The 20,993-nt window shown below is 43.4% G+C and overlaps 1 long non-coding RNA gene across 1 annotated transcript in view; it reads left to right on the forward strand.

The window, feature by feature from the left end:
* LOC114116445 (uncharacterized) overlaps window positions 1–20,993 on the forward strand; it is a 59,928-nt gene that overhangs the window by 21,119 nt on the left and 17,816 nt on the right. The window contains exon 1 of the long non-coding RNA XR_003590365.3: window positions 1–20,871. This exon is cut by the window's left edge and continues 21,119 nt beyond it. This is a non-coding gene — a long non-coding RNA (uncharacterized LOC114116445). The remainder of the gene's footprint in view (window positions 20,872–20,993) is intronic.

Genomic DNA, 20,993 nt, shown 5'->3' on the forward strand with positions numbered 1-20,993 from the left:
TGAAACTGACTCCTTTCCTGTACTCTAAGGGGTCTTCTTGGCTGTATCAGATATGTAGTTTGTCTTTTTCCAATTCTATCTCTACTCTTTTACCCTAGGAAGTATTTTACTTAAATTCTGACCATCAGATATTGAATAATAAATTAGGAAATTTGCACACTTTTCAGAATAATGTTCAGCTATATCTTGAGTTAATCCTCTAATCTTTCTACTCTTTGGTCTCTGTGTTGATGTTATTGATTTCTAGTAACTTGCTCCTAAATCTGAGTAATTAAAAATAAATCATCATGAGTTATTAGAAATTCTAAAGATCTAAGGTTGTTTTAATAGCATAATTCAATTTGTCAAAATGCAATTTCAGTTCAGTTCAGTCGCTCAGTCATGTCCAACTCTTTGTGACCCCATGGACTGCAACATGCCAGGGCTCCCTGTCCATCACCAACTCCCAGAGCTTACTCAAACTCGTCCATTGAATCGATGATGGCATACAACCGTCTCATCCTCTGTCATCTCCTTCTCCTCCCGCCTTCAACATTTCCCAGCATCAGGGTCTTTTCCAATGAGTTAGTTCTTTGCATCAGGTGGCCAAAGTATTGGAGTTTCAGCTTCAGCATCAGTCCTTCCAGTGAATATTCAGGACTGATTTCCTTTAGGATGCACTGGTTTGATCTCCTGCTGTCCAAGGCAGCCTCAAGAGTCTCCTCCAACACCACAGTTCAAAAGCATCAATTCTTCAGCATTCAGCTTTCTTCACATCCATACCTGACTATTGGAAAAATAATGGCTTTGACTACACTTTGTTGGTAAAGTAATGACTGTGCTTTTTAATATACTGTCTAGATTAATCATAGCTTTTCTTCCAAGGATCAAGTGTCTTTTAATTTCATGGCTGCAGTCACCATCTGTAATGATTTTAGAGCCCCCCAAAATAAAGTCTGTCACTGTTTCCCTTGTTTCCCCATCTATTTGCCATGAAGTGATGGGACTGGATACCATGATCTTAATTTTCTGAATGTTGAGTTTTAAGCCAACTGTTTTACTCTCCTCTTTCACTTTCATCAAGAGGCTCTTTAGTTCTTCTTCACTTTCTTCACCATAAGGCTGGTGTCATCTATATTTCTTAGGTTACTGCTATTTTTCCCAGAAATCTTGATTCCAGCTTGTGCTTCATCCAGCCCAGCATTACGCATGATGTATTCCACATATAAGTTAAATAAGCAGGGTAACAATATACAGCCTTGATGTACTTCTTTCCCAGTTTGGAACCAGTCTGTTGTTCCATGTCCAGTCCTAACTATTGCTTCTCTGTAATATAATTGATCCTTTTTGTATAGAACTAATCTATTGATATTTTGGTACAAGTTTAATAACTGTTGAATGAGTGAGATGTACTGATAGCTAATTAAAGCCGACTTGAAGAGTTCCCTAGTCTCCCAGCTGGGCTAGCACCAGAAGCAGTGCTGGGAGAAGTTAGGCCATGCTTAGGGTTGGAGAACCAGTTCCAGGGGCTGGGAGCAATCCTGTCCCTTGAATCTGGGGACATGGTAGCTCACTCTGCTGAAGAAAACATAAACGTTCTCGAGGTGACTCACACCTAGCATGCTGATTCTGTTGAGTTTCAGGGGCCTTGGAGAATACCAGTGAGGGCAGAACAATTGTCTTCATGTGAAGAAGGATCTATGTCTGAGGTTAAGCTATTACTGAAGGGCTATAGCACATCAGCACTGCACACACACCCTCCTTTTGGAGCCTTTTCTAAAGGGAGCTTCATAGCTTGGCTGGTGCCCCCTCTTTTGCTGTCCTCCAGCTTTCTAAGCTTCAGCCACACTGACTTTTAGTTCTTCAAACAACCTTGCTTTATCCCATTCCTCACAAAGCCTTCAAAGGCCTTAGGGCTTCCCTCCACATAGAATGTTCCTAGTTTACCCACTGCTGCTGCTAAGTCACTTCAGACGTGTCCGACTCTGTGCACCCCAATAGATGGCAGCCCACCAGTCTCCCCTGTCCCTGGGATTCTACAGGCAAGGACACTCACATCTACCCCCAAATAAACAAGGCCCACACATGTATACACACTCACGCTCAACGTTAGGTATCATGCTTAGTGGCATTTTTTTCTGGGGATGTCTTACTACTTCCTTTTCTTCATGCCGTGGACTCTTCTGTCCTGAGATGGAAATCCAGAGGAGCAGCCCATCATGTGAAACCCTGGGTGGAAAAGCTTTCCAGGTAGAAGGGAAAGCAAGTGCAAGTGAGCAGAAGTTGGACCAGGCATAAATGATGCAATGCTGTGGTTCAGGATAGAGCCAGAGAGGTAAGCAAGGGGCGGGCTGTGCAGGGCCATCATGAGGTCAGAGAGACAACTTTGGATTTCCCTGGTAAATGCTGGATTAGTTCTTGTTGTCATGAAATGTTCTTTGAATTTTTAGTTTAATTAGATGATAGGATTTAAATCATAGTGGTGGAGTCTTTCAGAATGTGGGTAACTTTATTCTTTTTAAGATGAACAACAACTCCTTTTGGTAAATACTGTATGCCTACTAGTGTAAAGAATAGTGAATGTTAGGGGCTGAAGGATAAAAACTTGGAAAAGATTTGCTCCCTGTGATTACTTATAAGGTTTGGATGGAATGTCATGTGGACCAAAATGCAGGATTATCCAAATCCTGAGACCAGCCACCCATGCCTGCGAAGTCTCATACAACTGGCCCCTGAACAACAGGAGTTTGAGTTGCATAGGTTCACTTATATGCTTATTTTCCCCAAGTGTACTAGAAAAAATTTTAGAGATGTGCAAAAATTTGAAAAAGCTCACAGATGAACAAAATAGGCTGAAAATATCAATAAAAATGAAGACATCATATATGCATAATATATATATATAGGTACTAGTCAATTTTACCATTTACTATGCTAAAATATGAACAAATTTATTATAAAAATTTAAAATTTATCAAAGCTAATGCACACAGACATTACAGGCTGAACATGGTGCCACGTGCACACATGTAAATGAACAGAGGCATTATTAAATCATAATGGCATGAAATTAATTTGGGGGCCATGTCCTGTTGCTACTGCGATAAACTCAAGTGTGGGAAGTCTCTGCTTAAGGTGCCATGAGACACTGATCATCTCCACCTGAGCAGTTCATCTCTTCAGTAAACTGTGCATTGAAATATAAAGTGATCTCTCACATTTCTCCTGTATTTTCCATCATGTTTGTGCAACAGAGTAGACCTTGAATAAGACTGTGGGCCCCACACGAAGTGCCCTAGTGATGCTGGAAGTGCCCCCAATACACAGAGAAAAGTCATGACATTACAAGAAAATAGTTGAAATGCTTTATATGTACCACAGATTGAGGTCTGCAGCTGCGATTGCCACCATTTTAAGAGAAATGAATCCAGAGTAGGGACCAGTGTAAGAAAAGTAAAGGAAACTCATGAAACTGTCACTGCAGCTATGACAGCAGGTGAAAAACCTTGCATTTTTTTGAGGGGGTGGAGATTATCATGTGTTGAAAATGTAGCTTTTATGTGAGATAAGATTGCTTTATAAGAAAGGCATACCTATAGACTCTAATATCATTCAAAAAATGTAAAGTCATTGTATGACAACTTAAAGCAGAAGGAAGGTGAAAGAGCTAAAACTGGAAAATTTAATGCCAGCAAAGGATGGTTTGATAACTTCAGGAAGAAGTTTGGCTTTAAAAATGTGCAGAGAACAGGAAAAGCAGCATCTGCTGACCAAGAGGCAGAAGATAAGCTCCCAGACACACAAAGTCATTGAGGGGAAAGGATATCTACCTGAAGAGGTTTTTCATGCAGACAGAAGCGCCCTATTCTGGGAAAAAAGAAGTGTCATAAAGGGCATGGGTTAGTAAGGAAGAAAAGTGAGCGCCAGGATTTAAGGCAGGACAAGATAGCCTAGCTCTACTGTTCTGTGTAAATCCAGTAGGGTTTATGGTCAGAAATGCCCTCATCTATAAATCTGCGAACCTCTAAGTCTTAAAAGGAAAAGATAAACACCAGCTGCTAGTCTTTTGGTTGGACAAAAGTCCTGGACTAGAGCACTTTTTCTGCATTGGTTCCATTGATGCTTTGTCTGTGAAGTCAGGAAGCACCTTGCCAGTAAGAGACTGCCTTTTAAGTCCTTTTGATATTGGGCAATGCCTCTGGACGCCTAGAACCCCATGACTTCAACACTGAAGGTGCCAAAATAATCCACTTGCTCCCAAAATACAACTCTAATTCAGCCTCTAGATCAAGAGGTCATAAAGACCTTTAAAGCTCATTGCACATGGTACTCAATGGAAAGAATTATCAGCACTGTGCAATAGAACCCCCAATGGAATATCGTAAGAGTCTGGAAGGATCTCGCCACTGAAGATGGCATCCTTATTATAGAAAAAGCCATGAAGGCCATCAAGCTGAAAACAATACATTCCTACTGGAGAAAACTGTCCAGATGTTGCGCATGACTTCACGGGATTTACCACTGCGCCAATCAAGGCAATCATAAAGGAGGCTGTGGATATGGAGGAAAAGGTCAGGGGTGGGGCGAGGTGTGTGTGAAGGGTATCAAGGTATGCACTTTGGAGGAATTCAAGAGCTAATAGACACCCCACCCGAGGAATTAACAGAACATAACCTGATGGAGACAAGTGCTTCCAACCAGTGCCAGGTGATGAGCAAGAAGCAGCACCAGAAAACAAACTGACATCAGAAGACCTGGCAGAAGGGTTCTGATTATTTAAAATGCCTTTCACTTCTCCTGGGGCTTCCCTGATGGCTCAGGGGATGCAGACTCTTACCTGCAATGCAGAGACACGGGAGATGTGGGTTTGATCCGTGGGTCAGGAAGATATCCTGGAGGAGGAAATGGCAACCCACTCCAGTATTCTTGCCTGCAGAATCCCATGGACAGAGGAGCCTGGGGGGGCTACAGTCCATGGGGTCGCAAAGAGTCAGACACGACTGAGTATGAACGTGATATGTTTCACTTATGTTACAGCAGGGGCCCTTCTGTGATGTGGGCACTGAAAACTAGGCAGACACTGGAATAAAGATTGGTACTGTTTAAAAAGATTTTTTGAGAAATGTGGAAAGCAAAATAGAAATTACGATGTATTTATGTAAAGTCGTGCCGAGTGTGCCTGCCCTTCCACCTCCGCCTCCACCCCTGAGGCAGCAAGAACCTCCTCTTCGTCCTCAGCCCACTCGTTGTGAAGACACTGAGGACGAAGGCCTCTGATGATCCACGTCCACTTAATGAGTAGTCAGTCATCATCTTATTGCACAGTTGATAGACTCATCTGTTGAATACATGTGAGTGTCTTCATGTGGAAGTCTAAGGACTGTGCAACAGGAACTGTATAGACATTTTCATGTCATCAGCACCATCTTTGATTGTGTAGCACATCGTGTACTGAAGTGGACAACCCATCCTTACATAGGCATAAGGTGAGTGATATTTAATATAAAACTAATAATGTGTTAGTTTTCTTACTGCCTTATAATTCTGCTTTCAAGGAATTCCATTACTATACAGTGTGCCTCTCTCATAATTGGAAAAACTGTATATCAGCCTATCATCACAGGTAAGTTTTTTTTTTTTAAGTTTCCAATATTGTATTATGGATATGACTGTAATACTGTTTGTCATAAAATTTTAATGAAATTTCATTTATTAGTGTATAAGGTAAGCTATTGAAGCAGTCATATTGATTACACAAGACTACCATATAACATATTGCTGCTTCATTGTTGTCAATGCATGAATCTTTATACCTGTAAATAATAATACTTCAGTATTCTTGCCTAGAGGATCCCATGGACAGAGAAGCTTGGAGGGTCTACAGCCCATAGGGTCACAAAGAGTTGGACATGACTGAAGCAATTGAGCACATTGGCTTTTCACATTAGCTTTTCATTTTTGATGTCTGGATGTAGTAATACATGTAACATCTGCAGGGTTTCATATCATATAAGACAATATTGATGTTGGTATTGATAAATGATTCATCTTATACTGTTTCTGACCCCATGGACTATATAGTCCATGGAATTCTCCAGGCCAGAATACTGGAGAGGGTAGCGTTTCCCTTCTCCAGGGGATCTTCACAACCCAGTGATCGAACCCAGGTCACCCTCACTGCAGGCGGATTCTTTACAGCTGAGCCACAAGGGAAGCCCAAGAACTCTGGAATGGATAGCCTATCCCTTCTCCAGTGGATCTGCCCAACCCGGGAATTAAACTGGGGTCTCCTGCATTGCAGGTGGACTCTTTACCAACTGAATTATCAGGGAAGCCCTATCTTATAAACAGACAATGTAAACTTACAATATCAATAAATACAGTACAACACTGTAAATAATTTTATTTTATGGTTTTAATAGCATTTTCTTGTCTCTAAGCTTACTTTATTGTAAGAATACAATAATACATGTAATATACAAAATATGTGTTGTTTATGTTATCAGTAAGGCTATTAGTAGTTCAGTTTTTTTTGTTGTTGTTGTTTAGTCTCTGAGTCATGTCTGACTCTTGCTGCCCCATGGGCTGTAGCCTGCCAAGCTCCTCTGTCCATGGGATTTTCCAGGCAAGAATACTGGAGTGAGTTGCCATTTCCTTTTCTAGGGGATCTTCCCAACCCAGGGACTGAAACTGGGTCCCCTGCACATCTCCTGCCATGCAGACAGATTCTCTACTACTGATCCACTGGGGAAGTTTCAGGGGAAGTCAAAACTGACTTGTGGATTTTTGATTGTATGGAGCCCCTAACCACTGCATTGTTTGCTGCTGCTGCTACTGCTAAGTCACTTCAGTCGTGTCCAACTCTGTGCGACCCCATAGATGGCAGCCCACCAGGCTCCCCCGTCCCTGGGATTCTCCAGGCAAGAACACTGGAGTGGGTTGCCATTGCCTTCTCTGACTGCATAGTTTAGGGGTCAACTAAACTTGCTAATTAAAAGGAAAGCAAATGGAATAATGTCACAAGGTAGAACATTCCCTACAACCCTAATAGAGAATGGTAATGAACCAGGCTACACTAAGGAGTCATCTCTTTTATTCAGTCTAAGCCCTGCATGGGGCCGTTCTGTGTGTGAGGGGTCCTGAAGAAGAGAGCATCTGAGAATGTGGAAGAGAAATAAAAATAGGGGCCCCTCCCAGAGCACCCCTTAGCACTTAGTCTCAGGAGGAGGAATATCCACAAGAAAATCTGTCCAATGGGGCAAAGACTATCACTCTGTCTTCCTGCATCCTCAACTGAACCCAGTGCCCAGCGCAGCAGCAACCAGCCTCTACTTGTGTTTGCCGGGTGGAGCCACAACAGTGTCTCATCTCTACCTGTGTGTCTGGGCGGGGCCCCACAAGTGGGAGAGGAGAAAGGGCACTGGCATGAATCCTGCTTCTCCGTCTGGGGTGCTGATACGTGCCCTCCAACAATGTTTACTCAGGTGGAGCTGGTAACATACAAGTGAAATAAACAGTAGTGGTGTGTGTTGCCCTGAGTAGCCTCAGTAACAATGACCTGCTGGTTGGCATTTGTCTGTTGTGTGCCCTGCGCCAGGCTCTGTTCTAGGTGCTTTTACTGACTCACACTTTAATCCTGGCAGGAGCCCACGAGGTCCGTGCTGTCATAAACTTACAGGTGAAGGCACTGCATGGCTCGGTGACCTGTTCAAGGTCACTCGGGAAGCTGCAGGCCCCCTAACGTCAGATTAAAAAGTGCTGACCATCGCCTAAGAAAGAACAGCTGGTTGAAGCTGGGAGGATTGCGAAGGTCACCTGAGCTCTACTTTTCCGGAAGCCGAGGACAAGGAGTGTGGCCTGTGTCTGGGGAGGTAGTCTGGGTCAGGAGGGTGCGGGGCTGTGCCTCACCTCGCCTCCGTGGATTCCAGGCACCCGGGGTCCTGCCTTCAGTAGCCCTGCAACGGGGCTTAAAACGGGGGAGCAAAGATCTCTCTCTGCAGTTCATGGCAAGCTTTGCTTTTAAATAGCGTTGAATTATAGGATGAAGTTATTATGCAGAAATGTTTTGTTTCCCTTGAAAGCTAGAAAATAAGGCCGGCTCCCACTGCATCTGTAAATAGGCCGCCGTTTCTCTTTCTTTCTGTGGTTGGAAGAATCATTCGGGCCGGCATAGTTAATAAGTTTCCGCAGCTGTTAAGTGGAATTACACATTCTGTTCCACGAGGCCCTCGGCCACATTGTCCGCGGAACTTGGTGTCCACTCCACCCGGGACGCTTGGATGCCCCTGTGACCTGAGCCGCTCTTCCTCCAGGAGGGAGACGCTAAGGTCTGGGTCAGGCAGGCTGCAGAAGGGAGAGGTTGTTTGGGCAGAAGGAGCCACAGAAGATGGAATTTTTCTGTATCACAGCTGCCTTCTTCAGCAAGGACTGTGAGGATTTTTAATTAAGGAAAAATTATTATCCATCAGGGCTTCCCTTGTAGCTCAGTCAGTAAAGAATCTCCTGCAATGCAGGAGACCTGGGTTCAATTCCTGGGTCCGGAAGATCCCCTGGAGAAGGGAAAGGCTACCCACTCCAGTATTCTGGCCTGGAGAATCCCCATGGACAGAGGAGCCTGGCAGGCTATAGTCCAAGGAGCCACAAGAGTCAGACATGATTTAGCAACTAAACCACCACCACCATTATCCATCAAGTTATGAAAGTGAAAGTCACTCAGTCCTGTCCTACTCTTTGCGACCCCATGGACTCTACAGTCCATGGAATTCTCCAGGCCAGAATACGGGAGTGAGTAGCCTTTCCCTTCTCCAGGAGATCGTCCCATACAGAGATGGAACCCAGCTCTCCCATACTGTGGGCAGATTCTTTACCAGCTGAGCCACAAGGGAACCCATCCATCAAGTTATACCCAGACACTAACTTTCCCGCCTTCCAGGTGGGGCCCTTGACCGGGACTGTGGTTTCTGGGTTACCAAGATAATTAATACAGAGTTCATCCTGGTGAAGTGTTAACCAACTAAGTGGTGTTTAAGGGAATTACCTGGTTATTCAATGGTTGGTTGTCTGGCTCTCACTGCCAAGGGCCCAGGTTCAATCCCTGGTCTAGGAACTAAAATCCCACAAGCTGTGAGGTTTGGAGGGGAAAAAAAGTAATAATAACACCTAAATGATGTTTAAGAGTCAGACATAAGAGAGCCTTGAGTAAGCGCAGGAAGTCAGTGCCAATAGTGCTAGACGTGCTAGTAGGTGAGCACACGTATGGGCAGCCGCGACTTTTTAGACCTTCCATTTCTTTGCAGGCCCTTCTTTATGGACCTTCCATAGGTGGCCAGTCGTTACTTATAAATCTGAGCTGTTTGCATAATAGGAGTTGCACTAATCTAATTATATTATGGGTGCATGCATGCTAAGTTGGGTCTGACTCTTTGTGCTCAGTCATATCTGACTCTTTTCAACCTCATGAATTTTTCCAGGCAAGAATACCGGAGTGGGTTGCCATTTCCTTCTCCATGGGATCTTCTCCACCCAGGGATCAAACCCACACTTCATGCAGATTCTTTACCTCTGAGCCACCAGGGAAGCCCCCATTATACTATTCTGGTCATCAGCTGTACCTATCTATTTTTAATACAATAGCAATATATGCATGCTCTGTACCCTCTCAACTTCTGCACCTCTTCAGCTTTGAAAAAGAAAGTTAATCTCGGTGCTGAGGAGAATATTCTCGAAGTGTCCAAACATTATTTCACAAAAAGAGAGTTTTCCTTGTCCTAGTCTCTGTTTATATTACTAAGGAGATGTTAAAAATATAGCCTGGAGACTATCTTAGTATATAACTGGAGCATAGCTGTTTGCTGACATAGAAGCCACTTCTGAAATAGTGCTTTATAACCCACTTTCAAATAAACTGATACCATCTCAGCCAAATTAATCTCTGACTAACCAGAGTCCTTTCTGGATTTACATACATGCTCAGAGATATGTAATAATTTGTATATATCCAGAAGAGCTGCCCTGAGTGTATTTATGCAGCTTGGCTAGAAACGGTTGCTCTCTTAACATGCTGGGTGTTTTACATGAAGACCATCCCTGGCATTGTGCAGCCCAGCAAGAACTCTGGCCTGCTGACTAAACAAATATGATTGCCCAAGTGAATTATTAAATTCCAGGGGGCCTCACTTGCTAGAGAATTTCACTCCTCTTTCTCCCACACAGCATTCCCACTTTTTATTAGATGAACTGTTTTCAACTCTTGCAAATAATTGCTGTCTTTTGCTAGTCATTACTACAGCAGTTTCCCACTGTTTATATTTTAAAACCAGCACTTGGATGGGTCCCACTGAAGCAGAACAAATAAATACGTGTGTGCATCTGTATAAATATTTATCTAAAATTGCATTATGAAAAGGCCCAGTGAACCCTAGGTCTCACTGCTGAGCCTTGGGTCCCTTCTGAAACGAGCCCTTCACCAGGCTACTGTTACTTCGCTAAGCACGGGTGACTTCATCCTAGCGTTTCCTTTTGAGGACTATTTGGGAGACTCCCTTCCAATACAGGAAGTGGGTTGATGAGGGCCAGTGTTCTCATTCCAGACCCTTCACATCTCTGAAAAGCTGCATCCTTTGTAGAAAATAGATCTGTACGTGTGCCAGACTGGAGCCCTGATGTTCATCAGGGGAGGAGGAGGAGGTCACAGATTCCTTGTCTGTTTCGGCCGTAATCCTCCCATTGGCAGGAGCCTGAGAGGAAGTATTTAACAATGGGATTTTATAAAATTCAATGTAGTAAAGAATGTTTTTATATTTGAATGGATCTAAGGAAGTTTTTTTTTTCCCTCCCCCCAATAAGTGGAGGGTATTTAAGGGTAATGTTATCTCTGGATTTGCTGGGAGGATTTGTCTCTTTTATTGGACTTTGTGGGATAATTATTTTTTCATTTGATCTTTTCCATGAAAGGTAATCCTCAGAAGAAAAAGCTGTAGACTCTTAACTTCATACTAATCTTAAATATTTTGCTTAAGGGGAATTAGTGAGGAAATAACTGTCTCTCAGGAAGGTTTAAAACTGTGATTTCATTCAACATCCAGAGCTCTTTGAATGTCTCCAGTCGTGCCAGAAACTATGAAGTGATTTTCTTTCACACACTCGCCATAAGACCTGGTACTTTTTAAAGCTTTAGCACTAAGAGCTTTATGTTAAAAATAAAAATTGCACAAAGTAGAGGAAAAGATGTTCTTGTCATCATTCCCTGTTTGCTTCTAACTACATAAGGGCTCCAGGGGAGCTGCTGATGACCCGGGTTTCCTAGATTTAGCACACGCGTCAGGTGGGCTCCAGTGGTTGATTAGCAGTCACAGAAGAAAGCTAGAGACCATTTGCTGAGGAACGAGACCCGCTAGGTGTACAAGTCTAGGATACAAGGATGGTCTAAGTCTTCATCAGCCGATGACCCTTGCCACTGTAACACAGAGCAATCGTTACACAGAAGTGTTTATGTCTGCTGAGGAAAACAAGGGCAAAATAATACCACCAATGTACTTTTTAGTTTGTTGTACAGTCTGCTGCTGCTGCTGCTGCTAAGTCGCTTTAGTCATGTCCGACTCTGTGCGACCCCATAGATGGCAGCCCATCAGGCTCCACCATTCCTGGGATTCTCCAGGCAAGAACACTAGAACGGGTTGCATAAACTTTGTTAATTTCTAGTCTTCGGAAAAAAAAAGGAATTTGAAGAATATTTGCTTGGTGCAAAATCATTGTAACATCACAGACTCTTCCTCATCCCTACAGTGGCAGCCCCCAAAATTGGTCGTCCAGACAACATTTGGGTAGCTTCTGAGTCAAGGACCTCATTATTGGCATCATATTTTGCACAGATAAAGTTTATCCACTCAATAGGTGATTTTTGAGCCCTTGCCATGCAGAGATATGGAAAAGAACAATGCAGTCTCTTGTTTCAAAGATTTGGCTATTTAAAAGAGGATAAAACACAGAAAGCAGTGATTGCAGGAGAAAACCTAGGGTAAAAGGTCCATTGGGAGTTTCAGGAGAAGGTGCACACAGAGGTCGATTTAGCTTAGGGTAAGGGCCAGGAAACAGGGCTTCCCAGGTGGCACTAGCAGTAAAGAACCCGCCTGCCAGCGCAGGAGACAGAAGAGATGCGGGTTCTGTCCCTGGGGTGGGAAGACCCCCTGGAGGAGGCCATGGCAACCCATTTCAGTATTCTTTCCTGGAGACTCCCATGGACAGGGGAGCCTAGAGGGCTACTCCATAGGGTCGCAAAGAGTCGGACAGGACTGAACCAGCTTAGCATGCACAAGAACCAAGAATCAGTTCCAAAAATTGTGAACATACTGAAAGACAAACAGGCCCTGGGCAAGTGGGCCAGTAGAGCAGACACACCAGAAAGATAAAGAGGTTGTGCAGAGGACGGAGAGGTGGAGAACAGAGCCGGATCACAAAGGGTAGCCAGTGGATCGGGTGGCTAAGGAAATGTGAGAGCAGGACCATGGACAGAATCGAGGGGTGGGCAGTTAATGGGCAGAGGGAAATGCTGGAAAGGGCCTGGAGGTGTCAGGAACAGCGGGTTCCGGGAGGGCGGTCCACAGCATTAGCGCTGCAAAGGGATGAAGGAACCAGCCTGGAACAGGAGAGGGGTCTCTGTGGACAAAGACGGACAGGCACAACTGTGAGCTGGGATGCCGTCACGCGAGGGCAGCAGGTACTTCATGAGGCGGGGTGGGTAGGGCACGCCTGAGAGGAGTGGAGATAGGGGCGTAGGGACATCTGGAAAAGCTGCTGCCAGCACAGAAAGCTGACCCTGGGCAGCTCCAAGGCCAGTGGAGGGCAGAGGCCATATGCTTGGAGAAGCAGATATTTACCTGTTGGCATGACTTTCTCCAGCCTTAAATGAAAAGTTCTCATGTAGGCACCAAGGAGGGAGAATACTTTGTGCCGGGACTTCCTGAGTGTGCCGTCGCTGTAAAAAGGAATGTGACACTATGTGCCGCTTTGGGGTATTTTGGTCAATTGCATGCTTGACTTTTCTAAAAGCAGCTGTTTTCCCCCTCCTCCTATGAGTACTCCCCAGTCTTTGGTTAGGCCTTGAGCTCAGAATCCTCAGAGCTGGCCTGGCTCATAGGGGCAGATCCTCTGTTTCCCTGATTTCTCATGTGTGTTCCCCTCTTCTCTCGAGCATCATGGATTGACCGCTTTACTTCAACTGCTAACTATGTATGGTGGTATCTGATTTATTTGACCCCCTTCAGGAGTGGCCTGATCCTCATAACTGAGTTGCATCCCATTGAAAACTAAACTGAACAAAACAGACAGTTTCTAAGGTGCATTGCTATGATTTGACCTCTACAGAGGCAGGTTCTGATGATTTGGGGCAATGGTTCTAAGCATCAGTGGATTATGCCTGCTGAGTCCCCTTAAGCCCCCAGTTGTTCTGTTTTCGCTTTTAGTTTTCGGTGTTTGGAGGGTTTGAGGGATCATTTCCTTGATAGGCTGTCAAATCCCGTATCTTACATTGTCTTCTGATTGCTAAACTTCCTCTAGAATGTGCTATAAAAGTGGGTATTTTATGCCTGATACTTCTCTATCCCACACAGCACTAAGAACAATGTGAATAGAAGCTCCATGAATACTTTGTTGGTTTCTAAAGATAGCACAGTTCTCTTAACACTGACTAAAATCACATTCGCTTTTCTTGGCAGTCATCAGTTTTATTCAGGTTGGGCTTAAGGTGAATTAAAACTCATTCCTTTTTCATTTGAATTGCTCTTTTGCCATCACTGGTACTTGTTCAGCCTACTATCTGAATTTAAATAGATATATTATCCCTAAGACTTCACAAGAGCTGCAGTATGCCACATTTCCCCCAAAGGAAATTTCTTAGAAATACTACCAAATTGTTAAGTTAGATTTGGCCCATTGCACTAATCTAAGTCCTTTTTGGATCCTGATTCAGTTATCCAGCATAGCTACTGGCTTCTAGAATTGTATGTCAAATTGAGAAAGTCTTTGTTCTCAAGGTTGGTTGAAGTTACTGATAAAGATTTTTAAAAATCATTGCTTAGAAAATGAATAAATAAAGCAGAGCCGTGAGGCCTGGCTCTCAACCCTCTACTCCAGCTTGGTAACTGGCTGATCACTGAACCCTCTGGGCACAGCTGCTCAGCAGTCATGACTCTTGTTGACTGAGTCAGGATCCAGACTTGGTTTCTCTGAAAGGACATCTTGAGAGACTTGGTCAAGTAGACTTTGCCTGTCTACAGTCCAGTAAGCCTATCAGAAAGGGAGGAAGTAAAAATCAACACCCATATCACATCAATACATGCCTGTCTTCTCCCTTAGATCCTTCTCAGAGAAGATGAAAGATAAACTGTACCTAAGACACAGGATCCCAGACATCATTTTATTCATCTAATCAATATTTATTAAGCAGTTGCTCTGAATGGAAGCCTGTGCTAAGAGTTTAGGATACAGCTGTGCACAAGCCAGATGTCATCCTGTCTCCCCAGAAATGGCCATTTCTGCTCGGTTGCCCTCAGAGGTGCTGAGGGTGGGCAGAGGAGCTGTGGTCAGTGGTCGACAGACCAGAGCCAGGCACTAGCACATGCACGTGTGGAAGCTTTTCAAGTTAATAATATTGTGAAAAAAAAAAATCTAGAGAAATTGGGAAACTAGTTGAACCATGTAACACATAATGCCTCAGAAGCTGAAATGTGCAGCAGATTGCTTTCTAAAACATGTGGGATTAGTAGACTTTTCATGCCGGTAATTCAAGTGCATGCCAGCGATAGCTTTCACACACACTGGTTAAGATACTGTACAAATGGCACTGTCATCTGAAGTCAGTGTCTTTGAACTTAGAACTGCCACATAAGGATTTTGACTCTTTTGCCACGGGGGGCGGGGCGGGGGGAGGGGGGGAACACCTAGCAGAACAATGAATCGATTTTTTACTACGTTGCCTAAGTCTAATGTTCTTCCGAGAGCTTTCAGAGAATTACTTAAGCAATACCCATCTCTCCCACTGTTTGTCCCGAGGGCTTGGAATCACTGTTTTCTGAAAATTCTCCTTTGTTTAGGTGTGTGCTACACCTGGGCTGACTCTTATACAGATTTCAAAGTTAATCATACCCCAGGCACCATCCCAAAAGGACTGCAGGTGGAGAAACAGAAGATAATAAGCCTGATTAGCAGTAACTCAGTTCCTTTTCTCCTTTTCCATGGTAGCTTGACCCTGGGTGTAAAGTTTAGTAACCCTGCTAAAAAAGGCTGCAAATAAAAGTAATATGCGTCCCTCTTCTGGGCTTCCCCGATGGTTCAGATGGCAGAGTCTGTCTGCAATGCACAATGCTCGGGTTCAATCCCTGGGTCAGGAAGATCCCCTGGAGGAGGGCATGGCTACCCACTCCAGTGCTCCTGCCTGGAGAATCTCATGGACAGAAAAGCCTGGCAGGCTACAGTCAGAGGGTCGCAATGAGTTTGATATGACCCAGCAACTTACACTTTTCATCCATCCTCTGGAGCTCAGCCCCTACAGGAGCCCACCCAGGTGCTCAGCATGCCTTCCACCTGGGGTCCTATTGTTTGTAATCAAACTCAGAAGCTACATGAGACCGTCCCAGTTGGTCAAAGGAAAATAAATATTTCCTTTTCTCACTATCGCTGTTTTCTTTCCTCTTTATACATTTTCCTGCTAGTCTCCTGACTTCTCAGGCTTCTTTCAATCCCCTGATTGTACAGCAGCTTCCTGTACAAATGTGTGTCACACGTAGATGTAGAAACTTGCCTAAATGAAATTAGGCAGATATGTGCCAGCAGGGCTCCATGGGGCTTATTCTCTTGCTTTACTTGTTTTGCTGGTCAAATGTCACTTTCGTAAGAAAGGCCTTACCTAAGCCCCAGTTCAGCTGCTCAGTCATGTCCGACTCTGCGACCCCATGAATCACAGCACGCCAGGCCTCCCTGTCCATCACCAACTCCCAGAGTTCACTCAGACTCATGTCCATCGAGTCAGTGATGCCATCCAGCCATCTCATCCTCTGTCATCTCCTTCTCCTCCTGCCCCCAATCCCTCCCAGCATCAGAGTCTTTTCCAATGAGTCAACTCTTTGCACGAGGTGGCCAAAGTATTGGAGTTTCAGCTTTAGCATCCTTCCAATGAACACCCAGGACTGATCTCCTTTAGGATGGACTGGTTGCATCTCCTTGCAGTCCAAGGGACTCTCAAGAGTCTTCTCCAACACCACAGTTCAAAAGCATCAATTCTTCGGTGCTCAGCTTTCTTCACAGTCCAACTCTCACATCCATACATGACCACTGGAAAAACCATAGCCTTGACTAAACGGACCTTTGTTGGCATAGTAATGTCTCTGCTTTTGAATATGCTATCTAGGTTGGTCATAACTTTCCTTCCAAGGAGTAAGCATCTTTTAATTTAATGGCTGCAATCACCATCTGCACTGATTTTGGAGCCCCCAAAATAAAGTCTGACACTGTTTTCACTGTTTCCCCATCTATTTCCCATGAAGTGATGGGACCGGATGCCATGATCTTCGTTTTGTGAATGTTGACCTTAAAGCAAACTTTTTCACTCTCTTCTTTCACTTCTGCCTAAAATAGTTATCCCACCCACCTGATCACCTACGCTGCTATGCATTTCCTCAAAGCATTTATCACACCTGTTGAATTATGTGCTGATTTCTTGACTGTTCGTCTTTGTCTCTGTGCGTACCCTGAGATCAGGGACTCACTGATTCTCCCCTATGGTTTAGAACAGTGTCTGTCACATAGTAAATCCTTCAGTTTTTGTTGTTATTGTTGTTGTTTTTTAACTAAGTGCCAGTTTTGACCATTCAGAACCTTAAGGTTTATCTTAGTGAGGGGTCTGCTGTGATCATCATCTCCGCTTTAAAGCTTAGTCTGTTGGAGTTCAGAGCTTGCCCAGGGTCACACAAGTGGCACACGGAACCAAGATCCACACCCAGATCTGCTGACTGTGTTTCTTTAGGCAACTCCTTAAAATGCCTCCAAATAGAGAAAAGTTAATCTTATAAATATTTATTGGTATATCTTTATAGAGAAAGTATAATGGACATAAAGGGCAGTGCATTAAACTTTATAACAAGCACCTGCTTATCAGAGTGAATAAGGCCAGAATATCAACCACAATTCATCTGAAGGTTACATTTCAATCAAGGGCTCAGTTTTTCTTCACAGAGTTTTAATGTAGAGGGCGAAGACGTGGCCAACTCATTTTCCTTTTCATTTCTTTTGCCTAATTCTCCAGTGGCCGCTCATTCCTCAAGATTAACCTTGTACTGCTTTATTTTCCTCCCTTTTGGAGAGAGGACAGATGGGGGAGGGACTTGTCTTTCAAGCTTATAAATCAGTCTTCTTTCATCCCCACACATGGCTCTTGGAGACGCTCGGGCATTAGTGGTTGAGCAAGTAGCCGTGGAGCCAAGTCAGATTTCTCTTGGGGTGTCTGAAATTTTCCTTGCTTCCCTTGAAAACTCCTCAGCCTTTAGCTGAGTTGGAAAGGAAATGTACAGTTCTCAGATAAATTTCCACGTAATAGGATTTCATCTTTGTTCAAAGATTTTCTTGGTGGGGAAGAAAGAGAGTAGATGAGGCTTGAGTATGAAAAGGTTAACAAGATAACATTCTTTTATTGTGAGACTTTTTATCCTAAGTTTATTTTTTTATCTGAAGCATACTTTCAATTTTTTGTTGTTGTTTTTTAGTTGGAGGAAGATTGTTCCACAATTTTGGGTTGGTTTTTCCCTGCATAACAACTCAAATCAGCCACAACTAGACACATATTCCCCTCCTTCCTGAGTTCCCTACCCCTCTGGGTCATCACAGAGTGACAGGCTGGGCTCCCTGTGTTATACAGCAGCTTCTCACCAGCTATCCACCTTACATATGAGAGTGTATGCATGTCGATGCTACTTTCTCCATTTGTTACACTCTCTCCTTCCCCACCTGTGTCCACAAGCCCCTTCTCTATATCTGCACCTCCACTCCTTCCCGGCAAACAGGTTCATCAGTACCATTTTCTAGATTCCATACGTATGCATTGCTGCTGCTGCTGCTGCTGCTGCTAAGTTGCTTCAGTCATGTCCAACTCTGTGCGACCCCACAGACAGCAGCCCACCAGGCTCCCCCGTCCCTGGGATCCTCCAGGCAAGAACACTGGAGTGGGTTGCCATTTCCTTCTCTAATGTATAAAAGTGAAAAGTGAAAGTGAATTCACTCAGTTGTGTCCGACTCTTAGCAACCCCATGGACTGCAGCCTACCAGGTTCCTCCATCCATGGGATTTTCCAGGCAAGAGTACCAGAGTGGGTTGCCATTGCCTTCTCTGCTAATATCCAATATTTGTCTTTCTCTTTCTGACTTATGCACTCTGTATAACAGGCTCTGGATTAACCCACATCACTAGAACTGACCCAAATTTGTTCTTTTAATAGCTGAGTAATATTCCACTGTGTGTTTGTACTACATCTTCTTTATCCATTCATCTGTTGATGGATGTCTGTGTTGCTTCCATGTCCTGTCTATTGTAAATAGTGCTGCAATTAACATTGGGATACATGTGTCTTTTAGAATTATGGTTTTTCTCAAGGTATATATTTTAATACAATGGAAAAAAATAGCTGTGATAAATTTAGTCCATGTGCATAAATACAATTAGAAAGACGTAAAGATTAAGTACTAAATAGAACAAGGCCCCAAAATATCTTAACTAATTTGCCTTCAAAATTACTATACATATTCCTTTTTGCCCAATTCTATTGGCTTCTGTTTTTTATCAGAAAAAAATTATGTCATGTTAATGTACAATAGCAGCAAAAAAAATTGCAAAATACCACTCTCAGTGCTGCTGAAAAGAAATAATTTTCAAAAGTTTTCTTAAAATAGAAGATGTTCCCTCTTCAGATTATACTGAATATAATCAGCAACCTAAAAAGAGCATTACACTATTTAAGTTTGACCATTGTAAGGCAAAGGTACTTTTTGTTTTCTTTTTTTTTTTTTGACTTCTTTATAATATATGCAGCTTACTTTATACTTTGGTTATTTAAAATTAAAATATCAGTTCAGTTACTCAATCATGTCCTTCTGTTTGTGACCCCATGGGCTGCAGCACACCAGGCTTCCCTGTCCATCCTCAAATCCTGGAGCTTGCTCAAACTCATGACTATCGAGTCAGTGATGCCATCCAAACATCTCATCCTCTGTTATCCCCTTCTCCTCCTGCCTTCAATCCTTCCCAGGACCAGGGCCTTTTCCAGTGAGTCAGCCCTTTGCATCAGATGGCCAAAGTACTGGAGTTTCAGCTTTAGCATCAGTCCTTCCAATGAATACCCAGAACTGATCTCCTTTAGGATGGACTGGTTGCATCTCCTTGCAGTCCAAGGGACTTTCAAGAGTCTTCTCCAACACCACAGTGCAAAAGCATCAATTCTTCGGCACTCAGCTTTCTTCACAGTCCAACTCTCACATCCACAGATGACCACTGGAGAAAACCATAGCCTTGACCAGATGGATCTTTGTTGACAAAGTAATGTCTCTGCTTTTTAATACAATGTCTAGATTGGTCATAGCTTTTCTTCCAAGGAGCAAGAGTCTTTTAATTTCATGGTTGCAGTCACCATCTGCAGTGATTTTGAAGCCCAAGAAAATAAAATCCATCACTTGTTTCCATTGTTTCTCCATATGTTTGTGATGAAGTGATGGGACAGGATGCCATAATCTTAAGGTTTTTGGATGTGGAGTTTTAAGCCAGCTTTTTCACTCTCCTCTTTCACTTTCATCAAGAGGCTCTTTAGTTCCTCTTCACTTTCTGCCATAAGGGTGATGTCCTCTTGATATCTGAAGTTATTGATATTTCTCCTTCAATCTTGATTCCAGCTTGCGCTTGATTTAACTTTGTGCTTCATCCAGTCCAGTGTTTCTCATGATGTACTCTGCATATACATATAAATAAGTAGGGTGATAATATACAACCTTATGTACTCCTTTCCCAATTTGGAACCAGTCTGTTGTACCATGTCCAGTTGTAATTGTTGCTTCTTGACCTGCATACAGATTTCTCAGGAGGCAGGTGAGGTAGTCTTGTATTCCCAACTCTTTCAGAATTTTCCACATTTTGTTGTGATTTACACAATCAAAGGCTTTGGCAAAATCAATAAAGCAGAAGTAGATGTTCTGGAATTATCTTGCTTTTTCTATGCTTCAACAGATTTTGGCGATTTGATCTGTGGTTCCTCTGCCTTTTCTAAATCCAGCTTGAACATCTGAAGGTTCACATACTGTTGAAGCCTGGCTTGGAGAATTTTGAGCATTACTTTACTAGCGTGTGAAATGAGTACAATTATGTGGTAGTATGAACAGTTTTTTGTTTGTTTGTTTGTTTTTAGGGCTTCCCTGGTGGCTCAGAGGTTAAAGCATCTGCCTGCAATGCAGGAGACCTGGGTTCAATCCCTGGGTTGGGAAGATCCCCTGGAGAAGGAAATGGCAACCCACTCCAGTATTCTTGCCTGGAGAATCCCATGGACAGAGGAGCTACAGTCCGTGGGGTCGCAATGAGTTGGACACAACTGAGCGACTTCACTTTCATTCTTTCACTTTCTTTCTTTCTATGAACATTTTTGAAATTTCCCTTTTTTAGGATTTTAATGAAAACTGACCCTTTCCAGCCCTGTGGCCACTGCTGAGTTTTCCAAATTTGCTGGCATATTGAGTGCAGCACTTTAACAGCATCATCTTTTAGGCTTTGCAATGGCTCAACTGGAATTCTGTCACTGCCACTAGCTATGTTGGTACTTATGTTTCCTAAGGCCTACTTTACTTCGCATTCCAGGATGTCTGGTTCTAGGTGAGTAATCACACCATCATGGTTATCTGGGTCATGAAGACCATTTTTGTATAGTTCTTCTGTGTAATCTTGCTACCTCTTGTTAATATCTTCTGTCCATACCATTTCTGTCCTTTATTATG

This window comes from Ovis aries, chromosome 9, assembly GCF_016772045.2.
Source record: "Ovis aries strain OAR_USU_Benz2616 breed Rambouillet chromosome 9, ARS-UI_Ramb_v3.0, whole genome shotgun sequence".
Classification (NCBI taxonomy): domain Eukaryota; kingdom Metazoa; phylum Chordata; class Mammalia; order Artiodactyla; family Bovidae; genus Ovis; species Ovis aries.